Raw genomic sequence first — 13,040 nt, forward strand, 5'->3', positions numbered from 1 at the left:
ACTTGGACCTTATTTTATACACTTCAGTGTAATGTGATTGCCTTACAGATTTATGAAGATTACAGTGGGATGGATATTTTACACAACTGACCTCCCTTGCCATGAATATGATAAAAATAGCAAAGGATTAGATGACCCAGGCAGTGAGTCACATATCCAGGACAACCCATGGTACTGTTTTCCATAGTTGCAAAACTGGTGTTTACCAATTACATGGAATGGTGAATTAAACCTTGCTTATAAGCAATTTCTATATTGAAAGCTGGTTAAGGTGATTGATTTGGATTGATCTCTAAATAATCTGGAGAAGGTGCAATGAAGGATAATATCACAGCTGAGAGGTAGGAGCTATCAAGGAACACTGAGCTGCCTGGAGCTGTTTTCTTAAGGAAAGAGAGGGCTGTGGGTTGGCCTGTTTGAAATCTTTAAATTTTGAAGGTGTTTGACAAGACAGACCTGGGCCAGGGTTCAGGGGTCAGGGTTGGGGGGTTGGGGGGAAACTTGAAAATTAGATTTTAGATTTAGATTAGGTCCCCTACAGTATGGAAACAGGCCCTTTGGCCCAACAAGCCCACACCGACCCTCCGAAGAGTAACCTACCCAGGCCCATTTCCCTCTGACTAGTGCACCTAACACTATGGGCAATTTAACATGGCCAATTCACCTGACCTGCACATCTTTGGACTTTGGGAGGAAGCTGAAGCACCCGGAGGAAACCCACGTAGACATGGGGAGAATGTGCAAACTCCACACAAGACCGTCACCTGAGGCTGGAATCGAACCTGAGACCCTGGTGCTGTGAATTAGGGCTTTAAATATGAGATCATGACTAATTAAAGATTTGAGAGAGTGATTGGGATGTGATTGGGAACACGTTCAGTAGCTGAGGTGAATAACATAGATAACCTGAAGGGAAACTAGCTAAACTAGCTAAACATGTGAGGGGGAATGGAATTGAAGGCATGAAGACAGAGTCAGCTTAAATATAGTGAGATGCCAGTGACATGAATTGTAAAGAATAGTACAGAGCATTTGTTTAGTTTCCGTGACTGTAAATTCTCCACAATTCTATATAGCTGAACTATCACCAGGACTGAAGGCATAATCTCCCTGCCATGTGGGCCAAGAACTGAACAAAGGGCTAACATTTTGAACAGTCTGCTATCGATTTGCTCTGTTTATATGGCTGATGAGTATTAGATTTTGGGGGTTTGTGCTCACAGTTATCTCACATAGTTGCCCATTTGTATACCATATTCCAATAGTTTATTAAATATGCTAAGAAATAGCAGTTTAGGTATGATACATTAGTCAATTAAACAAAGAAGGTATTTGAGGAATAGAGGAAAGTTAATTGATTTCAGAATGACAAACAGGCTATTAGCGCAGAATGTGTCCACCTTTTTAAAGATATGAAGACAGAATCCTGCTCTTCCCTGGGTCTTCCTTGTCCTTTTCTGGTCCATTTTCCATCTGAAGAAGACAACTCCACGATGAGGACTGCTGCTACAAGGACCACCTGATGAGGACCACCCCTCTGCCTTCAGCACTTGTTGATATACCCAATTCTAGGGACTGGTAGCTCAAGCAGCATCAATCAACTGTCTGACTCCTTGTGCCAATGACCATAGAGCAGCTGCACATAATGTCGAATGACCATTGTCCCCTTGCCATTTGAAGATTAGTTGTTATTCCTTCGAAGATCAAAGTAGCCTATTTTCCCAAACACTGCATTGATAATGGTTTAGTGTGGCATCCAATAACTTTTTAAATGTTTGTGGGAGGCTTGTTACTCCTGTAACACAGTTAATAACTCATGCTACAGAGGAAATACTAAATATGAAATACAAAAAGAGCTCAGTTTTAAAGGGGATCCCAAATTCCGACATCAGTGAAATCTTTGGGCACCTGAACAGACAGACATGTGAAACTGCGAGTGAATATTTAGATCTTTGTGGTTTCATTAACACCTAAATTGGACAGAGTTGGGAATTGTCATTAAGCCCAACCACTTCTTGCATTAGATCTGATGCATCTTCATTTGTTTTCTCCTGAACCATAGAAACATCTAGAACCAGGGAGTGTGGAGGTTTACAGCACATGAGAGGCCATTTGGTCCAACCTGATTTTACTGACTTAGGTGGTGCTGGATTTGGTCTTTGCTTTATAGCAGAATGTCAGCCCTAACCATCAATTCTCTTTTGGAAACAACTGCAGTTTTAGGACTTGGCGCAAAAGCAAATTCACACAGAATTTCTGAAGCTGGGATTTGTCATTCACGGTGCTGCCAGAAATAAATTGTGGACTGCCTCTGTGAAGCCATCCATCAGTAAGGTCAATTGGTCTGATCTGACTGTGTCCTTTTATGCACTGGAATTGGTGATGGAAGCCCTATAATTGGTTAGGCCTTCCATTACCCAGAGGGGAGAGACAGCAGATACATGGGAGCACCATCAACTGCAAATTCCCCTCCAAGCTACTGACCATGCTGATGTGGAAATATATCACCATTTCTTTAGTGTCGCTGGGTTAGCATTTTGGAACTCCCTCCCTAAGAGCACTGTGGGTCTACCTACAGTGCATAGACTGCAGCAGTTCAAGAAGGTCACTCACCAGCACATTCTGAGTTACAGCTGATCTAGTTAACAAAGCCCACGTACTATGATTGAATTATAAAATAAGTCAGAGCTGAGTTTTTAAAAGTGATCTGCATAATAACTTCTACTGAACAAGCATCATTCTCCTGAAAAATGAGTAGAATATTTCTCAATTATGATAGACACATAGAAACTAGGGGCAGGAGTAGGCCACTTGATCCACTGAGTTGAAGAGTGTGGTGCTGGAAAAGCACAGCTGGTCAGGCAGTATCTGAGGTGCAGGAGAATCAACATTTCAGGCATAAGCCAAACGTTGATTCCCTCCTGCTCCTTGGATGATGCCTGACCTGATGTGCTTTTCCAGCACCACATTCTTCGACTCTGACCTTCAGCATCTGCAGTCTCTCACTTTGTCCCATTTGACCCACTGAACCTGTTGTGCAATTCATTTATAATCATCGGGTTCATTCAACTGAATAGCTTGTTTCTGTTTTTCCTCCATAACCTTTGATCCTTTAGTCCCAAGTGCTATACCCATTCCTTCCTGAAAGTATACAATATTTTAGACTCAACTGCTATCTGTGGTAGTGAATTTCACAGGCTCCCCACTCTGTGGGTGACAAAATTTCTCCTCATCTCAGTCCTAAACAGCCTACTCCATATCCTTAGATTGTGACCCAGGTTCTAAACTCCCTTTCCATTGGGAACATCCTTCCTGCATCTTCCTGTCTCACCCTGTTAGAATTTTATAGATTTCTGTGAGATCCCCTCTCATTCATCTGAACTCCATCAAACCCTAAGGAACTCAGTCTCTCTTCACTTGTCAGTCCTGCTATCCCAGGATGATAACTTACTTGAATTCCTAAATTAGATGTTATAAATTATTTAAAAAGAAACAAAGTTTGTTTTTGATATTTCATTTATTTAATGTTAATTCCACATGTAAGTTCTGAGCTTTATTTCACTTGCTGTAATTCTTTATAAAAGGAATGATCTGGTTCCTTTCTTTTCTGTCAGTGAGAATGCTTTAATTTGATTGCCTGCTTAGTTTGAAGTTCAACACACTCTTACACACCTTCTTATGTTCCCCCACCTTGCCCTCCCTTCCTGCATGTATAAGCTTCTTTATGTACAGGTTGTTCCACTATAAAGTACATTTTCTCAACATGAATCTGTTGTAATGTGATTGATGAATTGGAGATGCCATGTGTAAAGCATGGATTTTTAAAATGTGTGTTGGCTGTTACGCAATTACAGCGCCAACACTTTAAGCACTGTTTCCAAAGTGTGATTTTTCTATAATGTGAGGTTGCACAAGAACACAACCATTACTTTATAGAAGAACTGACTGATATTTAGAGTTTTGGACTTTCTTGCTTGTTCATTAAATTCACCGTCTCTTCTTCCAATACAATTTTTGCTTCTGCAAGGCAGCTTGATTTTTTAAACCACGTCAAGAAGCTATATAAATGCAAGTGATTTTTATTCTCCAACTGGAAAAAAACTACGAAAGTCATGATTGATAATGGCCCTCTGAATTGGTGTTCTTGCAGCAAGTGTCACATATTGAGAAACTTCACCTGGGCAGCAGTGCAGCCTACATGAGGAATAACCATCATATTTATCCCAACAAAGAATAATGCAATGGGCTGATTAGTATATCAAATCTGTTCCAACAGATTTGGTACAGTTTACATAATCTATTCATATTCTAAATTAAGTATTGCAAGGCTTAACCGTAGAATCCCTACTGTATGGAGGCAGATCATTCAGCCCACCAAGTCCACGCTGATCCTCCAGAGAGCATTTCACCCATTTCCACCCCACTACCCTATCCCTGTAATCCTGCATTTCAAATGGCTAATCCACCTAGCCTCCACCTCCCTAGACTCTATGTGCAATTTAACATGGCCAATCCACCTAACCTGCACACCTGTGGACTGTGGGAGGAAACCGGCACATCCGGAGGAAACCCACACAGACACAGGGAGAATGTGCAAGCTCCACACAGGCAGTCGCCTGAGGCTAGAATCAAACCCGCGTCCCTGGGTGCTGTGAGGCAGCAGTGCTAACCACTGAGCCACTTGACACTCAAGACTGTTTGAGACCTAACTTGCTGAGCGTAAGTGAAGCTGGAAAGAGTTAGAATTTCTTGTTGGTACAGAGCAGTGCAGAATCATAGATGATTCTGAATGATTTTCTGATTCTCTGTAGCCTATCCACTCTCTACAAATCACTAGTCAGGACTGTGATGAAATAATTGCCCGGATGTGTGTGGCTCCAACTCTCAAGAAGCTTGACACCATCCATGACAAAGCAATGTGGCTGATTGGTATCCCACCCAGCATCTTTCACATTCACTCCTCCTGCCATCACCACCTACAAGATAAAACACACTGCAGAAACTCACCATGACTCCTTGAACAGCACCTTCCAAATCAACAACTACCACAACCTGAAAAGGCAAGGACAACTGATGGAAAGGAACAACACCACCTGCAGTTCTTCCACTGATATGGAATCAAGATCCAAGAACTCTTTGTATAATTGCACTGTGGGTGCCCCTACACCAAACAAACTGCAGCGGTTAAAGAAGGTAACTCCTTTTCTAGAGAAATTAGGGATGGACAATAAATACTGGCCCAGCCAGCAATGCCCACCTCTCATGAGTGAATGAAAATAAAGTTGCACAAATCAGTCTTTTAGTGACAAATTGTAACCAGAGGTTGGACCAATTATATCATGGGAAGGAAAGACATGCATTTCTATAGATCCATTCACAACTTAGGAGAGTCAATGAAGTACATGTATAGTCACTATTGTAATGTTGGAAAGGCAGTGGTCAAATTACGCAAGCTCCACCCAGGACATGGGTCAGAGGGGTATCAATAACTGGGGCCCAAGGGTCTCATGAGCCCACTGTGTACAGGTCAGCGGTCGGGGCCTGGGACCAGGAGCAGCATAAGGGTCTGTGATTTGGCCTGTGTCCCAGCTCCCACAGATAGCAATATGATAATAACTGGATAATTTTGCTTTCAGTTGGCTAAAGGATGAATATTAGCCACAATATTCAAGGATAACTTGCCAATTTTTCTTCGAAGTAATGGGATCTTAAACATCTAGCAGAGGGGCAGATGAGGACTGGATTTAACATCTCGTTAAAACATGGTATCTCCATCAATTCAACAGTTCCCTCAACACTGCCTAGATGTTGTGCTTGAGTCCTTTGAGGGGAATTGAATGTGAAATTGATCCTAAAGGACTCTGCAGGCTAATTGATTATGTTCAAGACAGAAATTCATAGATTTCTAGACACTAAGACCTCAAGGGGTTGAAGATAGCACTGAGAAAATAGCATTGAGGTAGACGATTAGCCATGTTCGAATTGAATGGCAGAACAGGCTTGAGGGGCCGAATGTTCTACTCCTGCCATTTCTCATGTTCGTATATTTCCAGACTCATGAGCAAGAGAGAGTGGCTGACAGTGTTACTCTGTAATCTGGGTCTACTTGTTAACCATTAGAGTAGCCACTGGTTGCTAAAAAGAAGGATGGTGTGCGGTTCTTTTTCTAGAAATGAGATTTCTAGAATATTGAGAGTGTTACGTGACCCAGAAACTGATCCTGTTTGAGAGCTATTAATGAGGCCAGCATCACCCTCTTTAAAACAATGGAGCTGTCATAGCTCCTACAAACACTGTCACGAGAGGGAGGTCCCATTTGGTTGGAATGGTAGACGACGTAGATCTGAAGAGATATGATGGTGGTTTGTCAATGACGTAGAGCCCAGATGCGTTTGCTGAGATGGATGGGTGAACTGACTGAGCAGGAATGCTCAGAGCTGGACATTCAGATCTCGATCTTTCCAGCACACTGCCAAGTGTTGACCTAAAGGCTGACTTCTTGCCTTGGCATGACACACACATAATCAATCCTATTAATAAACTGTGATGTTTTTAGTGTGTGCTACAGGTTTCCTTTCTTCACCCTCATCTTACATGTTTAATGCTCTGACTTTGGCCTTGGGTACAGGTCCACAGCATTCTCTCAGCACCTCGGCCCAACTAATTGCCAATTCTTTACTGCGTGAGGCTGGGTCCTCTGTGAATGTTTCACCGTGTTCGCCACTAGTAGATGGAATCAATCCAACATTGGTTGATGACAATGTGCAAAGCTGACTGTTGTCATATAGCCCAGTGATACCCAACATGTGTAGACCCTCGTGGGGTCTTCCGGGTGGAGATGTTACCTGGTTTCCTGTGGAACCTTACGAATTGTCTTCAGTCAGGAAGATAATCCTCAATGTTCGATGCCGAACAATGTGGTGGCAATAGGCAGCGTAAAGCATTCATCCCACAAAACCTCACAGAGATGTGTGCATGTGGCACACTCAGTGCAGACAGCATTCAGAACACAATCGTATTGTATCCTAGCAACCTTAAATCATAGAAACAAAATAAGTCAATGGTGCCTACTCCTCTCATTCGTGACTACGAGTGCTTCTGACTTTGATGAATTCCCTGAAGAATTCTTAAATGGCTGTGAGCATATGTTGTGCACTAAAAGATAATTCACACTCAAGTGCCTTTATTGCCTCTCTGTTTCTTCCTTGGCTGACTTGGTAGCTCTCTCCCTCTGGGTTAGAAGGTTGCAGGATCAATTTCCTTGCCAGAATTTGAGTTTGCAATCTCAGCTGACAGTCCATTTCAGTATTGAGGGAGTGCTGCATTATCAAAGGTGCCACCCTTCAGATGGGTTATTAAACCAATGTCCAGTCTGTCTATCTGATTAATTAAGGTGGATGTTAAAGATTCCCGGGAATTACTTGAAGAGGAGCAGGAATTTTCCCGGCAGGTGCTATTTAACCTTCCTTCTTCAGCCAACTCTGCAAAATAAACAGATTAGCTTTGCTGTTTCCACTCTGGGGAACTTTGTTGGCTCACTGTTATGTGATTGTTTGTAACAAACCACTCAAATAGACAGGAGATAGTGAGGGCTGCAGATGCTGGTGAGTCAGATTCGAAAAGGGTGGTGCTTGAAAAGTACGTCAGGTTAGGCAGCATCTGAGGAGCAGGAGAGTTGACTTTTCAGATATTCGAATCACTGCAGTGTGGAAGGAGGCCATTCAGGCCATCAGCTCTGTACCAACCCTTTGAATAGCATCTCACCCAGACCCTGTAACCCCACATTTACTGTGGCTAGCTCACCTCGCCTGCACATCCCAGGATACTGTGGGGTAATTTAGCATGGTCAATTCACCTAACCCGCACATGTTTGGACAGTGGCAGGAGACTGAGCACTCGCCAGAAACCCACACAGTTTGAGAGGAGAGATTGTGTAACTCCACACGGACAGTTGCTTGAGGCTGGACTTGAACCTGGGTCTCTAGCACTGGGAGGCAGCTGTGCTAACCACTGAGCTATTGTCTTATCCCAGTAGGTGTATAATATATTTGTGCTTAATGGGAGGCTTTAATGATAAGTACAGAAGGGAGAAAGAAGGATAATATGGTGATTGAATTAGGTAAGAGGAAGCTCATGTTGGTTATAAACATTAGCAACAACTCTTTGGCAGAATGGTCTCTGACTGGGCTATGTAAACCTGGGGACCTCATGCTGTGAAGCACTTTGCAAGTGAAAAGGTGAGCTTAAACCTTTCTTTCCTCCAAAACCAGAAGTACCTCAGCTTTCTTTGTTCACATTTTCGTTCATGCATGCCGTACCCTTCAAAAAATGGCAGACAGCTCAAATCTTTATTCCAAGAGCAAAGGCCTTATACTGTTTATACAAATACCAAGCTTCTGATCAACTGTATCCACAGACAATAATAACCATCTAAAAGGTTACGTACCTATTCATTCATTTCTCTATTCAACCATGTTCATATAGTCTGTATTCCGAGGTTAGTACACATGACTGTATTAACCATCATATTCATGTGATTACATCATCCAGTCCGATAATTCCATGTACACATCTTTGATATGTACCGTGTGATTATCATTAAACCTATCCTGCCTATTTTCCTTTTCAGTAAGTTTCTGAGAGGTGTGAGAGATATAATGATGGCATCATACAGCGCAGAAGAGGCCCTTCAACCCATCAAGTCTCTAATGTCAAAAATACACCATTATCTACTCGAGTCCCACTTTGCCATACTAGGCCCATAGCCTATATGTGAAAGGTTATTATATTAATGGAGATACAGCAGTCCCCTGTACCTGGGGGTGGGGGGGGGGGGGGGAATATGTTCCAGGACGTATTGCGGAAGGCCGAAACCGCGGATAGGAGCAAATCCATTCATTTAAGTGGGAAACGTACCTTCCAGCAGCCTCCTGGTCCCTGGTTCTGGAACGTTCCCTTTTATATGTTCAGGCTGCGGGAAACTATCGGTAACTGAAACTGTGGAAAATGATTCTGTGGATATGGAGGCTGCCCTGTATTATCAATGTATTACCCTTTGGGAGTGTTAATCATTGGCTTGTACACTTACAGTGCTGGAGAGCACTGGATGTAGTAGGCTTTCTGAAAACATGAATGTCCAGATACACACTCACCAAAGGCCACGAGGAGCTCAATGAGACTATCAAGGAATTGACACATTCCTCCTTAGAGACTGCGAAAGACTGGATGGGTACCCATGAGAATATCAAAGACTGGAAGCCTACCCATCTACTATGAGACCATCAAGGACTCATCAACTGAGATTACACAGATACTGTCGGATGACCAGCTAGCTCTTTCTAACCTCTCACGAGGCTAGGTTTGTCAGCTGTGATTGAATATATTCCTGGAGGTTTCAACATGACATGTGCCTACATTGCAGCCATTAGTCTTCCACCATAACCATTCTTGAGACACATTGTCACCCTATTCCAAATGGCAAGCAAACATTTCAGTGTCCAATTGGATGATGCTTGACTGTCAACCAAACAGACTTTACATTTTCAATATATTTATATCTGGTAGAGGTAAACATTCAAGAAAAGATGTGAAGGGGTATGGGGAGAAAGCATGAACATGCTACTGAGTTGGATGATCAGCCATGTTCATATTGAATGATGAAGTAGGTTTGATGGGCCAAGTGACCGAGTCCTGTTCCAGTTTTCTACGCTTCTATGTAAAATGACATAAAAATCATGTTTCCTTTGAATGTCGTGATTTTTCTCCAGGTTACACATCGCAGTGGCCTGGAGATTAATCTCCCATCCCAAACGACTCTAGGTCAATCCTAGAAGGTTGACAACCTACCTGAGACTATGATGGTCTGAATAATATGATGTCGCTAGGGATCACAGATCAAATATAAATTCAGTGCTGGATTAGCAAGAATGATCCCATTTTTCCAAAGAGAATCCACAAGTCTATACGTTTATATAGCCTTTTCAAGAACTCAGTTCAGATCTTCACTACATCACATGTTTTGCAGCAATGTGACTTGTCATTGTTTATGGTGTTGATTGAGGGATAAACATTAGTCAAGACACCAAGAAGAATCCCCAGTTCTTCTTCGACAGGTGCCACAATGTTTATTACCAGCCAGGAGCAGGTAGGTCTTGTTTAGCACGTCACCTGAAAAGAGAAAATATTAGAAGTGGCATCTTGGATTGCACTCGAGTCTTTGGAGTTAATTCTTGGTGAGATGTGGACACAATGGAAGCATTAACACTGGCATCGGAAGTGAGAACTAAATGCCTCCAAATAATAACAATACACTTAGAGATTGGCTGCCTTTAATGTTGTGGTCATAAAAGTGGGAAATCTTTGGTTGGATTTGATCGCTATTGTTGCTCATATACATAGGGTTCAGTGCAGTCGGTCACACCAGGGCATGCATTAGTGGGCCTTCTTGCTTTTTTCTGCACAAATCGTTTACACTCCTTGTCTGCTGTCTTGCTTCTGAGTTGGTCAGACTGGGCATTTGAGTCTAATTCCAGGATTTGAGCAACAAAGTCCAGGCTGACACTCCTGCAGCACTGCAGGCCTGCTGAACCATCAGCAATGCCTTCATTCAGATGGAGTGTCAAAGCAAGGGACTGTCGGCCCCTTCAGATGGAGATAAAAGATCTCATGGAATCATTTTGAAGAAGATCAGCTGAGTTATTTCCCTGCTGTCCTGACCAATACCTGTGTCTCAGTCAAAATTGCATGTGATCATATCATATTGCTGTTAACAGGATTGTGTTGTGAAGAAAGGTTGAGTAGGTTGGGCTATAGGAGAATGAAAGGCGACTATAAAAATATTCGCGATTCTTAAGGGATTTGACAGAATAGATGCAGAAAGGTTGTTTCCTCTTGTGGGAGAGTCCAGGACCAAAGGGCCTCAGGGGAGGTAATGCCTGAGTAGTATTATTGCTCGACTAGGTAATATCCTGAGGCCTCAGGTTCAAATTCATCCATGCAGTATTTCAAATTCAGCTAAATTCTGGCGTTACAATGTAACCACTCTTGATTGTTGGGTAGAAACCCATCTGGTTCATGAATGTCCTTCTGGGAAGAAAGCTGTTGTCCTTATCTGGTCTGGCCTACATGTTGCCCTCTGAGCAATTAGGGATTGGTAATAAATGCTCATCTAGCCAGTGATGCCCTCATCCTGCGAATTAATTATAAAACAAATCTCAGAATTTCACATTTAAGATAGTGATGAGGAAGAACTTCTCTGGGAGGGTTGTGAATCTGTGGAATTCTCAACACTGAGTCTGTGTCATTAAGTCTATTCAAAGCGAAGATAGATTTTTAATCAGGAAGGGAATCAGATGTTGTGGGGAAAGTGGAGTTGAAGATTATTGGATCAGCCACATTCTCATTGAATGGTGGAGCAGACTCAATGGGCTGAATGGCCTACATCATCTCCTATATCTTACACTCTCATAGGAGCTTGCTGAGTACAAATTCATGGCTATGTAGCTTACATTGCAATGTGACTACATTGCATTAACTTAAACTTCAGGATATTCTGTAGGCATGAAAGGCACTATATAAATGCAAGCTTTTTTTGTTCCTTTTCTTTCAGTTCCAATCTAGAAATAGTCCAAATGAGTTTCGAGGCAGGTTGTACAGGGGACGATGCTGAGATAAGGATTGGGTTTGCTATTTAGCCCTGTTAAAAAGAGATACTTTTCAAATTCAACATTGCTGCTTGAGAACTCTCCTCTATCCGATGAAAACTTGCCAAATTTTGGGCACGTTTGTTGGCGCCACTTTCCTCACTGCTACTTAATAATGTGTGCAGCGCTGCATATATCAGGCAGATCCGAGTAGGTTGGCTGGCTATCCATTAACAACCCAAGTCAGGGAATGTCATTCAAAGTCTAGCAATCCTATATCAAACATCCATTCTAATGATGAGGTTACAATTGCTATCAAAATAATTGTTTACTATCATTATTTAAATCAGCCACCTATATGGAGGATTGATTCTTTTGTTTTAAGAAAAGAAAATTACTCAGAAGTCATGATTATTTCAAAGGTTTTTCTGTGTGTATTTCCTTCAGCCTTGGCTATTTTCCCATTGCAGTGACTTCAGCTGCAAGGTCTGGCGTCTGGTGTTTTAGACTTTATATTTCACTTTGAAGAAATGCCACATTTGTCAATTGTTCCTGTCTCTCATAGAACATTTAGATATAAATCCGTTTGAAATTGACTTGAAAGGTGGGTGTTTTAAAGTCAGACATCGCAGTGTGTGTGTGTATGAGAGAGTGTGTGGCAGGGGGTGGGGGATGGTGGTGGTGAATGAGAGAGAGAGAATCAGTGGTGGCAGTCTATACTACACTATCAGAGTGTATGGCATACTGCAGTTTCAGTTTTGGACCAGGAAAGTCAAAGACCATGAATCTCACCAGGAAACTGAGTTCAATAAGTCTGTGGGCTAGAATCAAGAAGCATGATGGTAAAAAGTGATGAATTGTCATAATTTTATTATCCATCTTTTAGAACCTAGATGATCTGGCTAATAGATTGATTCATATCTATTCTTACATTGGGTTGCTTATGTCCTGAGTTTCTATAGATTACATAGATACAGATAGCCTTCAAACAGACCATTTGGCCCAATTAGTCCATCTCGGCATTCATGCACCACTCGAGCTTCTTCCTGACCTTCCTCATCTAAATCCATCATCATAATTCTCTATTCCCTTCTCCTTCACCTGCTGGATTAGCTTCCCTTTAAATCCATGAATAAATTCACCATGATCCCCTCCTTGTGTTGGTACACTCCACAATCTCACCATTCTCTGGATAAAGAGGTTGCTTCTGAATTCCATATTAGATTTCCTGGTGATGATCTTATATTGATGGCCTCTAGTTATGTTCTTTCCCACAAGTGGCAACTTTATCTTTGGATCCAAATTGAAGCAACACCGTTTTCAATTTTAAAGATCTCTATAAGGTCACATCTTAGTTTCCTCTTTTCAAGAGTAATGAGACTAGGTCTGATCTCCCCT

The 13,040-nt window shown here is 42.1% G+C and overlaps 1 protein-coding gene across 2 annotated transcripts in view; it reads left to right on the forward strand.

Moving 5' to 3' along the window:
* LOC122565413 (CUGBP Elav-like family member 4) overlaps positions 1-13,040 on the forward strand; it is a 475,156-nt gene that overhangs the window by 327,647 nt on the left and 134,469 nt on the right. The window lies entirely within an intron of this gene.

This window comes from Chiloscyllium plagiosum, unplaced genomic scaffold (assembly GCF_037043375.1).
Source record: "Chiloscyllium plagiosum isolate Xiang-an unplaced genomic scaffold, Cpla_swu_hap1 HiC_scaffold_28, whole genome shotgun sequence".
In the NCBI taxonomy this organism is placed as follows: Eukaryota; Metazoa; Chordata; class Chondrichthyes; order Orectolobiformes; family Hemiscylliidae; genus Chiloscyllium; species Chiloscyllium plagiosum.